General features: G+C 41.3%; 1 long non-coding RNA gene across 1 annotated transcript; it reads right to left on the bottom strand.

Moving 5' to 3' along the window:
- Positions 1–3588: 3588 nt before the first annotated feature.
- Positions 3589–12009, bottom strand: LOC117803082. The gene is made up of 2 exons (XR_004626710.1): positions 11616–12009; positions 3589–3994 (listed from the first exon to the last, which is right to left on the bottom strand). It is a non-coding gene; the product is annotated as an uncharacterized LOC117803082 (long non-coding RNA).
- Positions 12010–12122: the final 113 nt, after the last annotated feature.

Genomic DNA, 12122 nt, shown 5'->3' with positions numbered 1-12122 from the left:
CATGATTGAGCCCTCACCGACTACAGCTACAAGACCAACTAGGGGCGCCTGTCTGGCTCCGTTGGAGGAGCATGCAACTCTTCATCTCGGGGTTGTGAGTTCGAGCCCCATGTTGGGTGTAGAGATTACTAAAAAATAAATAAATAAACTTGAAAAATAAAAAAAGACCAACCAGTAGGGGATATAAGCCCCCGATGGAACTAAGGCCATGGTGGAGCCCCACTCAGCAGAGAACCCCTCTAAATATTTCCAGAAGGACTCTCAGCCCCTGTAAACATTGCCTACAATGTCTGGGGCAATCCCGCCTGCAAAGCCCCTTTCTATGATTATCACAGTTGGCCGCAGGGCAGATAGGCATTATCATTCCCATAAGGGGATATCATTATCATTCAGGTAAGGACGCTACCCGGAGGGGTAAGGGGTAGAGTGTGAATTTGAATTCAGGTCTTTTAACTTGCCCTCTAGTGTTCTTCTCACCAGTTCTTACTGCTGTGTGTTGGGTCGTGAGGAAGGGTAGTAAGTAGTAATTTACTAATTAAGGACGCTGCATGGCCATGGCTTACTGGTTAAGGGCAAAGACTCTGGACTCCCTCAGTATCCCAGCTCTCACACTCACTAGCTAGGTGACCTTGTGCGAGTGACTCCACCTCCCTGGACTCACCTGGAAGACAGTAGGACCTCCTCCCAAGGGTTTCGTGAGGACAAAAGGAGTTTATACAGCATAGTGCTTAGAACAATACCAGGCACACGGTATTGCTCTAATGCTGACCATGCCTCTTGTTAACAAACCCAGCATGAGCAGATGGATTTGGTCAAGACTTGGGCTATCAAATTGGTGTTTTATTTGCTTAACTGTCTTTCTGGGTTAGGGCCTTTAGTTCCTCAATGGAATGTTAAAAATCTAACTTAACCTTTGGAAAAACATAACTGATCACTACGTAGTGTATTAGTTTGCTTGGGCTGCTGTAACAAAATACCACAGACTGGGTGGGGGAGGGGGGCTTAAACAGCAGAAATTAATTTTTGCACAGTTCTGGAGGCTGGAAGTCCAAGATCGAGGTGCCAGCAAGATTGTTTGTTTGGGGTTTGTTTTTGTTTTTTGGGGGGCAACCTCTTTCCTTCCATGGCAGAAGGCCTCCTCTCAGTGTCCTCATGTCATATGCCTCTGCACTCTCTCCTGTGTCCAAATTTCCACTTCTCAGAAGAAAATCGGTCACATGGGATCTGGGCTCACCCCAATGACCTCATATAACTTAATTACCTCTTTAAAGACACTATCTCCAAATGCAGTTACATTCTGAGTTTCTGGAGGCTTAAATACATGAATTTGGAGTGGGACGGTTGGGGGGGGGCACAATTCAGCCCATAACAGATTCCTCAAGCAAAAAAGAAAACAAAACAAAACCAAATGCATTCACATCAATCAAAGAATGTGACAGGTGTCATTTTAAGCAAGAAGTTGAGAGTTTGGGAGCTGATGGTTGGAGAATGCTAGCAGGACTACCATTGCATGACCCAAAGGGTGTTCAGGCACCAAAGTACCCTCCAGATTTTGAACTAAGTAGGATATCACGATTTAAAATTTTTCCCTAGCTTCTCTCTCCTACTGTCTTTCTCAGCTGGCTACCAGAAGCAAAATGGTCAGGGATAGCAAAGGGAACTTAGTGAGAACTGAGGAGAGCTATTTCAGGAGCAGATGTCCTGTCCTTGTAAACCCTCCCCTCCCCCCAACGCACACACTCCTGTCCAACTCAAGGAAGGCCTGTGAGTTACTGAGAGATAAGGATCAGTGCCTTACCCATTATTACTATTTTTTTTTTTTTAATAAAGATTTTAGGGACGCCTGGGTGACTCAGTGGGTTAAGCGTCTCATCTGCCTTTGGCTCAGGTCATGATCCCAGGGCCCTAGTATCCAGTCCCACGGGGGCTCCTTGCTCTCCCTCTGCCTAGCTCGCCCCCTACTTGTGCTCTCTCTCTAAAAAATAAATAAATAAAATCTTTAAAAAAATTAAGATTTTATTTTTAAGCTATCTCTATACCCAACATGGGGCTCATTTCACAGCCCCGAGATTAAGAGTTGCATGCTCTACCAACTGAGCCCGCCAGGCACCGCAACCCTTATTACTATTTTAATGATTTCTCCATCATGACCCATTTAAAAATAATTTTTCCATTGTGACCAGTTTAAGAATTTATTAGCAAAGGCCCTTGCTAATAAAAAACTTCCACATCTTTAAATGTTTTGGGGTAACATTCTTACCTTGACTGTGTAATTTTATCAACTTTTTTTTTTTTAATTTCAGGTCCACCTGATTTCTAATTTAAGAGGTTTCCATGGTTCTCATCAACTTTTGTTTATTAGTGACTAAATTTGCTGTATGTTTTAATTGGACTGTAAAAACAAGGTGGTGATTTGTGATCTTTTAATAGAATCCTGGTGTGTACACATAGGAACGTGTGTGCACACACACACTAGCGCACACACACACACACTACACACACACACTGACACGTGGTTTTACAGCACAACTGCCAAGAATAACTAATCTAGGAATAACTGTAGAATCTGATAATACAGGTGGGGTTTCTTGTTAGAAATAATTTGTCTACATGAACAGAGATGAGTCCTTTTTAATTTTAAAAGTGAATATTAAAATTAAGCTACTGACTCCTTCCTAAATAACTATTTAAATAGTCTTTAAAAAAATCAAACCTTAAAAAAAAATAAAAGATCCAGGACTCAGAAGCCATTATATTCCATTTCCATTTAAGTAGATGCTAATTGTCACTGTTATTCTGTATGTTTTTTCTTTTTTTGAGAGAGTTAATTTTGTAGGATTTTTTGTTTGTTTTCTCTTCATGGGAGAGTCACTTGTCTTTAGTTTCTATGTTTCTTAGATGCAGTATCTAAGTCTTGTAAAATATGTTGGGGTGTCTGAGTGGGTTTCGTTTTTAAGGATTTTACCCTAAATAACCACAGAAAACCAAAGAATACATTGTATCAGGTGTCTGTTGAAATTATTTTAGAGAAATTTTCTCTGTTGTTGAGTTGGGCTGCCTTCTGTGATAACATTATCTGTTGAAGTTGAAGCTGCCGGTAACATCATCAGCTAAACTCCCCCAAATGAGTCAGCTAACTTTATTTTTAACTGCTTTTTAATTGTCTCCTGAGACTGTCAAGAATCATAGGATTTTTAAGGCCTATAAAACAAAGTTTTGGTATTATCAGACCATATACAAAGGTGGATCCAAGTTCAGAATCCTCAAGTCATTTTTATGTATTGCTTTCTTTTTAGAATCAGCCGTGGGCCACTTACAGGTAGTAAAGATCCCTAATTTGAGACTTCTAAATGCTTGCTATGATATTCCATGGGTATCACACACATTACCTCTGAATTCACGAAGAATCAGTTGGAATTGGGCGAGCAATGTTCATAACACTTGAATACGAAGGAGCCATGGTAGGATTTAGAACAAATACCAGTGATTTAGTAATCATATGTTTACCTACATGGAAGTAATTCCTCGTGTAACAAAAACCTACCCACGAGGTTGTACCAATGTCAAAGAACAAACATTTCATCCCTGTTTCAAAGCGTTTTAAGACATTATTTTAATCCTTATAATACCTCATTGAGGTATGTAGGTGGCAAGTTATACCAAGATAAAAATTCAAAATGCAGAATAAATTGAACATTGCATAGGGAAGAAAAGAGCTTCTAGTTGATCATGTTTTGCTGGTTTTTGGCATTTCTTGGAAGATCCATTGGTGATTTCACTTTATCATATTTTGCATATAGGGCCGACAAACATCAGGGTGGCATACTTGATAAAAAGGCTACCAAATTTGTTTCTGCAGTTTCCTACTCCCTCAAGCCGTGGCTGGAGACAACCCGAGGAAGGCAGCAGGGCTGGCTTTGATTGACGAAGGGCATTCTGCTCCATTCTCCATCCTGTTTCCCCAGGCCCTGTCATCCTGCTGATACGGCTGTGTCTATCACGAAAAGTGAAAAATCGGATCAAAAATCAGATATACGGCTAGTAAAGAAGAGAGATAATATATTTGGATGATTGACTTTACTTGATTATCACACAAAGGTTGGCATTAATCTTCAACATTTGCAAACTCTCAAAGCAACTGGATGAGTTGGGGAAAGTTCAATGGGTCATTAAAATGAGGCTATCTCCTGGAGATTCGAGCACTGAGGAGTGATTTTGCTTTTGTGATTCATTGGCAATTGAAACAGTTCCTGGCTGAAAGGAAGGTAGCCACAGATGAGTTCTTCTGACTAATACTGACCGGTAGTCTGTGGTTTGTAGAGGCTGCCTTTATTTCCCTGTGTTGGGAGGCTAAAGGCAAGAAAACACACCCTAAACCCTTAGCTGAAGGATGTTTTATTCATGCTTTTTATGAAAGCTGGGGGCATTAAGATATGATCCCATGTCATTCCCACAGTCATTTTCTAAAGGTACTTTAAAAATATTTCTGATATTTTATGCTCACTTGATGGTGGAGGAGGCACTTTCCGATTCGTTTTGAGGTTGATTCAAAATAGAAAGGAGCACAAGGGTTTTATTTGTTTTGCTTGTAATTTTGTTTATTGTCTCAGGAAAAGAGACCTGAAGGCTCTGACCGACCCCTGGCAGGTTCAGCAGTAGAGCTGGATTTTAAATAATAGAGGAGTAAGGCCTCCACTTGAACTGTAAAATAGATGTTCATGGGTTCTAATCAAAACCCAAGCTTCTGAAACTCATCCAAAGAAAGGTTTTTTAGGTAAGAATCCAATGCAAATAACCTTTTTTGGTGGGGAGAGAGCTCAAGCTAGCTGTTCAATATAGTTTCATGTGCTTTTATTCAGGATGAGATGAGCTGTGGAAAGAGTTCCAGACAAGCCCACCATCCCGGAAGGGCACATCGTTCTTATTGTATATGGTTGGTTCAAATAAGCAAGTGCTAATGGCTTGGCATCCCCCACATCGTTTGCGTTATACAAATGCAAACATCAGCATTATTATTGTGATTTATGCTCTATCTGAAGGCTTCTTTCATTAACATAAACTTAGGTTTCAGGCAGAGCCCATTGCAGGTAAGCCCCCCCACACCAAAAGAAGTCCGAAAGTCAATTTTCGGGAAAAAAAAATAGAATCATCAAATTAATCTCTGGTTAATTTCTTTCTTTTCTTTTCTTTTTTTTTTTTAGAGGTTTTTATTTATTTATTTACTTACTTACTTGTATTGTTACTTTTTTAAATTTAAATTTTTTTAATGATTTTTTATTATATTATGTTAGTCACCATACAGTACATCCCCGGTTTAATCTCTGGTTAATTTCTAGTTCTCTTTTTAAAAATCCCAACATTTTATGGAGGCAGAAAATTAGTGTTAAACGGGAGACAAGCTCTGGATTTTGGTAATGGCAGGTTCAAGTCTGTCTGTAATTAGGTGAACTTGTAAGGTAAGACCTTGGGTCAATTTCTTAGGTCTTTGTACCTCAGTTTCAATTTCTGTAAAATGCGAATCATAGTATCTCCTACCTTATTGGGTGGTTTTGAGGGCTGATTCAGATGATAGCTATAAAGTGCTTAGTCCATAATAGTTGAAAAAATCTTTGTTTTTATTAATCCTGGGGCACAGAGAAAATAACTTTTATGTATATATTCTGATTCTGGGTAAATAGTGATCTATGGTTTATAGCTGAAAACATTTTGAAATAAGAAGTATATACTTTTATTTGTCAATTTATATAACATGTTGTTTCAGATCATATATAAATCTGAAAAACAGGAGGAAGGGATTTCACGAAGCCTAGTCTTGGATTGTGAAAAGAGTTTTTCCAGGTTGGGTTCTGCCAGAGTGCAGGCATGCAATATAGCTGTCAAATGTTCTGTTTTTAGTTTGTTGTTCAAACACAAAATTATTTAAAGCACACATGGCATCATATGAGACAAATCAATTTTTCCTCCAGCATGATATCAGAGATCAGCTAATTAGAAATTCCATTTTTAAATGTTAAACCTTAGAATATAGAATATTTCAATGTGTTTTAAAGGCTGTATTTACCACCAAATAGAAACCTGATATCCTGGAGAAATACTCACTATCCATCTATGTTTACTCTCTGGCACAGCCGACTTTGCATATGGGTGGGCCCTGTGAGTCAGCCAAATCTGGAATTTGATAAAACTCTTACCTCCTGTTTTCACACCATAACTGACACAGTCGGTGACTATACGTATCATTAAAAACACATGTACTCTACACAGTCATTACCTCTTGTTATTGATTTTTATCAACCAATGACAAGCAGCATGGTTAGTTACTATAAAACGCTAGCAATTTCTTCTTCATTCTTTATTACTGTCACAACTCTCTCAGGGGTTGCTTTACAATCACATTTGACTCCCTTTCCTTACTAATGTTATGGAAATAGGGCGATTGGATTTGAAAAAAAAAAACCCCAATTACTGTAAAACAGCAATTAATTCTTACTGCTTAACTCGAACATTCATACATATTAGTTTTCCAAGTAAATAAGTAAAATGCCTCGTTAAACTCCCTTTCTGCCAAAAATGTACTACCATCTGTGTTCTACATGGCAGCGTTTTCTTATTTAATACATATGTCCCCCCTTTTTTGGAAGCATGTTAAGAGCTTTAATATGACACGAAACAGAAATAAAATAGTGAAAACACATTGTGTTTAAGCATGGATGCAAAATTCAGATTTGTGACATTCAAAGAATTTGGGATTTCATGTGCCATCCATGAATTTTATGGCAATTCCATGAGTCCTTAATGTCAGAAAAAATTTTAATTGTAACATTTATACAGTTTGGGGTTTGGGAGAGTTATTTTATAGTCTCAAAGATAAAGACCTAGTGTTTAAAACAGGTTGAATTTGAGGGGCAGCTGGCTCAGTCGGTAAAGCATGTGTGGTGAGTTCAAGCCCCATGTTGGGCATAGAGCTCACTTAAAAAAAAAAAAGGTTGAATTTAAAATAAATAAAATAAAATAAAGTAAGTTGAGTGTCATCAAATAGTCTGAAAATCTTCAGTTAGAAAAGGTACTGTCGTGAGAAGCAATGCAATAGAACTCAGTTTTGGCCTGAATGTTAAGAGGTCTGCATTCTGGTCCCAGGGCTTCACTAACTGTGCAGCCTCGGGCCGGTCATTTAAGTTCTTAGTGTCTCTGTTTTCTAACTTGTAAAAGGAGTTTGTGTTAGACCAATAATGATCACCTATAAATCCATCACCCAGATACAACCACTGCTAACATTTTTAGCTGACAGTAGTACCTTCCAATCTTCTGAATATTATTATCACCAGCATCGTCACAATGTCATCACAAATGCTTTGTCCACTTTATTTGAAATGACTGCATAAGATTCTACCTTACAGGGGTGCCTGGGTGGCTCAGCTGTTAAGTGTCTGCCTTCAGCTCAGGTCATGATCCTGGGGTCGTGGAATCGAGCCCCGCATCGAGCCCCACATCGAGCCCCACATCGAGCCCGCATCGGGCTTCCTGCTCAGTGGGAAGCCTGCTTTTCCCTCTCACGCTCCCCTTGCTTGTGTTCTCTCTCTCTCTCTCACTGTCTCTCTCTGTCAAATAAATAAATAAAACCTTTAAAAACAAACAAATGTCTTTAAAAAAAAAAAGATTCTACCTTACAGATATGCCATTATTTACTTAACCCTTCTCTATTGTTGGTCATTTAAAGTATCTACAAATATATTTCAGCGTTCCCGTAGAGACCCACAAGTAGTCTCTCACTGACACTTTAAGTGAGGGGGCAGAATTTATCGAAGGTGACAAACATTCACTCTTTATAACTGAAAATATTGATGATCTGGTTCATGACCGGCCCAATGCCTCTCTCCAATTACAAATTAGTAGGCATCGTCTTTATTTGTGATAGGCAAATAACCTGAGGTAGCCTGAGTCTTTTGTCCATTTGAAGCAAGATCATCTAAACACCAAGGGCTGGTGGCCAGAGCTCATACTCTCAATGCCTGTGAATGGCACATTTATTTAGCTTTTCTACCTCATCTTATTATTTTTCTTCAAAATTGATGATAATATTTCAATTTTTTCCCTGACTTAGCATTCTTTGTATGTACCAAATGCTTTGTGTGTGTGTGTCATTCCTCCAAATAAATATCGTTAATATGCATTGGTTATTTGAGAATATCATTGTCCAAACCCTGACATCAAAATCATAAAAAGGAAAGTAAAAAAAACCCATTTGCAAACTCGAGGAATTTGCCATCAAAACAAAGTGCTCTAGGGGCGCCTGGGTGGCACAGCGGTTAAGCGTCTGCCTTCGGCTCAGGGCGTGATCCCGGCGTTACGGGATCGAGCCCCACATCAGGCTCCTCTGCTATGAGCCTGCTTCTTCCTCTCCCACTCCCCCTGCTTGTGTTCCCTCTCTCGCTAGCTGTCTCTATCTCTGTCAAATAAATAAATAAAATCTTTAAAAAAAAAAAAAACAAAGTGCTCTAAGACGCACTATAGGTGGCATATGCATTGTAGGTGCTCTATAAATCTTTGTTGAAAGGATAACCAAATCCAAAGGAAATTATCCCTCGAGAAAAATGAGTGACTCCTTCTACTATTTCTAGAGCTACCACTTAATATGTCAGGTTTCAGGACATTGGTTTACAAATCTGAGCTGTGGTTTTTCAGATTATTTTCTATCGGCAAGGTGAAAAAAGGCTGTTTTAGGTTGATAGCAGTACCTCTTAATAATTTAGACAAAATATCAGAAATGGGCAGTTGTTGGGGAAAGGGAAGGTGAAGGATGAAGCCAAGTGTCATGACTGAAAAATAAACATCCAAACTTTTCACTTACTCATTAAATTGGACTTAAGTTACCTATTTTGACAAGTAAGAATTTAAACCAGAGATCAGTATGTTGATGGTGAGGGGTAAATGCAGAAGATTCTGCCAAAGAGTTGATTGAAAGGAACATCCCTCTGTCTTCCTGTCAGGGGTGGTGCAATAGCTACTCTGAAAACCAGGCAGAGGAAAGACCACCACACAGGTTTGTGAGATGGGCTTTGTGAGGATAAATGTCCTTTTTCAGTTTAATTGTTCTTACCTGACATGACGCATTTTTCTTCCCAGTTGGGACATACACACCAACTAGTAAGCGATAATCTTTAGAAACAGCCTTTGAAGCAAACAGCTACCACAAAAAATACTAAAGAACTGAACTTTTTTCTCTTAAGCAGGACTCGTGCCAATACTCAATACTTCGGCATCCTTCAAAGAGAGAGAAAATGTCTATGTTTTTGACTAAAAAACCCAAACCACTTCTTTTGTAATCTTTTTTCTTTCGTTATCTTACTGTCACTATCATCTTTTTTGTGTCTGCTTTTTCAATCTTCCAAATCTAAACTTCTATTCGTTTAGTGAGCTCATCTAACTAAAATTACTAAAATTTGTGGGCTTGACCGGAAGGAAATATACTACAGAGTTTTACAGTGGTTATTGCTATATAGGAATTGCAGATATTTCTAATTTTCTGTGTATTGAAGAGATTATTGATGAGAAAGCAGGAAATTGGAGTTCCAGCCATGGCAGCACCACTGGCTTCTGTGTGACCTTGGGCAAATCAGCCTCTCTGTGCCTCAACTTCCTTATGGAGAAATTAAAGAAGGCCGCCAGGGTGATCTCTGTCTACTTTCAATTTTAACATTCTGTGGGTCTAGCTGAAAAGCACGTTTAGCTTGATACAACTCTTATGGAGGGCAATTTGACAGTCGGTCTCAAAATTGCAAATGCATTTAACTGCTGACCAAGTGATCTCTTTTCTGGAAATTCCTCCTGTGTATATACTTGCACAGATGCAAAATGAGTTATGTATGGTTATTCATTACAAAATAGCTTGTGTGAGCTGAAGATTGGAAACAAGCCGAATGTTCAGAAGCCAAATGCTTACTGAACCCTAAGGTTCAGTAAATTGACAGAACAATGGTATAGTAGGCAGCTAGAAATACCTTTAAACATACGCTCAGTTTTTTGGAACTGTGTGTCAGGGACATTGGCACTGTAGGTACTCTTGTATTTGCTTCAAGTCAAATTTCTTAACAAGACCAAAGAAAAGCAAACTACAACATTTAAACAAGTAGGCAGGATAGTCCAGATTGCAAGGACCTGAGGAAAGCCTGTAAGAAAACTCCCTTAACCAAATACTCTCCTCTGACTGAAGCCATGAAAAACCGGAATTGAAAGGAAGGCAAGGCCAAATTTGCAGCTGGTTTCCTTTGCCAAGAATGATCCACCAGGGCACCGCCTATCTGTAGGGTGTGGCCAACTGAATGGGGGCTGCCTCTGCAGAGCTTAATTGGAGAGGTTGAGGGTATCAACAGTTCCATATTACCGCCTTCATCATCTGGGTTACTGAGGTCCCCTAGCGGCTGGCAGAGGCGGCCCAAAGTGTCCAAATTTTAGAGTAAATGCAGACCACAAGGGGAGGGTGGGAACCAACCCTATCCTTAATCCATCAGGCTCACGACCTTCTCCCCCAGCCCCTCATTATCCGTAGAAAGCTGTTGCGGTAAGTAGATTATGAAGACATAGGGGTCTGAACGACGGAGATATGAGAATGTAAAGGAAGAAATAAATCTCTAAGTCCTTTCAAACTTTTGTAAATGAGGCCTAATTTTCTTTAGATGCCAGTTTTTCAATTGAAGAATTACCTGTAAGAAAAAGGGGATTTTTAAAGTAATTGGGAGCTGTCATTTTGGACAAGATATTTAAAACCCTACTGTCAATCTTCCATCCTAAGTGATCCTATCCCTACGAAAGGAAATGCCTTCCATATTCCTTCTAAAAAACCAAACCAAAACAAAAACCTGTTTCTTTTGCTCCCTAAGACACAAGAACCATTGTCTTCCTACCTTTGGCCCCACTGATCTCGACAGGACCTGGAGACCAGATGCGGAAAGGTGGGATGGAGTGGTTGGGGGGGGGGTTTACTGATACTCGCGGCAAACAGTTTAAAGGAACCTGGGGGTGGGGCAGGGCTCAGCCCTCTCGCACTCTTAGCCTCTCGCACTTTTACTTCTCGACACCTTACCACTTCCAGCCTAAACAGCAAAGAAATAACAAGCAAACAGTTGAACTTAATTAGGGGTAAGTAATAAAGTGACAAGGTTCTGTCTACATGCTCTTCTCTGTTCCCTTCGCCGCCGCCCCTGGACTATTACAGTCCAAGGTTCCCGCCCAGGGGAAGATGTTCCCACAGAGGGCGTAAGGTCTAGGATGCTTTTGAGTCTGTGTGTTCGCGTGAAACAGGACTGCCTTCGGCCCGCGCAGAGTCCCTTTCCCTCATTTGTGGCCTTTTAGGTCAAGAATGGAGTGAACCCAGCTGGCGGCTGCTGGGCTGGACGTCTGTCCCCCACCTCCCCCCGGCGAGAGCGAACCGCAGAGGCTCAGCTTGGGGGTGCGGACAGGTGGGTTCCGGGCGCGGAGGCGGCGGGGAGAGTGCCAGCCGCGCGGACTCGACCACCAGGACCCAGGTGCCGGGGTGGGGGGGCTGTGCAGCCCGCGTGGGGGCTGGAGAACTTGACAGATCGCAGGTAAAGAAAACAAAAAACAAAAACAAAACCCACCGACTTCCCCACGTTTCTCTGCAAAAAAATCGTGGGTGGAGCCGAGAAGGGGGCGACTGAGTAGAATTCCGCGAGGCCGCCTCCGCCCGCCCACCCAGTACCCGCGGAGCGAGGAGCGTTCCCCCGGCCCCCGCCCCGCCTCACTCTGGGCCCCGAGCGGAGGTCGAGGCGAAGCGAGAGACTCGTTCCACTCGAGCTTCCCGAGTACTCGGCTTTGCTCCTCAGTAGTAAACAAAGTGTCGCCGCCGCCTCCACGCTGGTTTGCCTCCTAGCAATCAAAACACTGAGAGGGCGAGAGACTCACAGAAACACTTGAGAATTACCAGAAAATAATAACAGAGATCCAAAAAAAAAGAGAGAGAGAGAGAGTGTGAAAGAGAAAAACACCCCACTACCCCCCACCAAACCACTGCCGCCTCCCGGTGGAAAACCGGCCCCCGCCCAGGCGGGCGACCACTGGCTGCCTGGGCGGCGGCGCCTCGCGCTCATTGGTCGCGCGCGCTGTCC

The sequence above is a fragment of the Ailuropoda melanoleuca genome, chromosome 7 (assembly GCF_002007445.2).
Source record: "Ailuropoda melanoleuca isolate Jingjing chromosome 7, ASM200744v2, whole genome shotgun sequence".
Taxonomy (NCBI): domain Eukaryota; kingdom Metazoa; phylum Chordata; class Mammalia; order Carnivora; family Ursidae; genus Ailuropoda; species Ailuropoda melanoleuca.
This window is presented reverse-complemented; position numbering and strand designations above follow the sequence as displayed.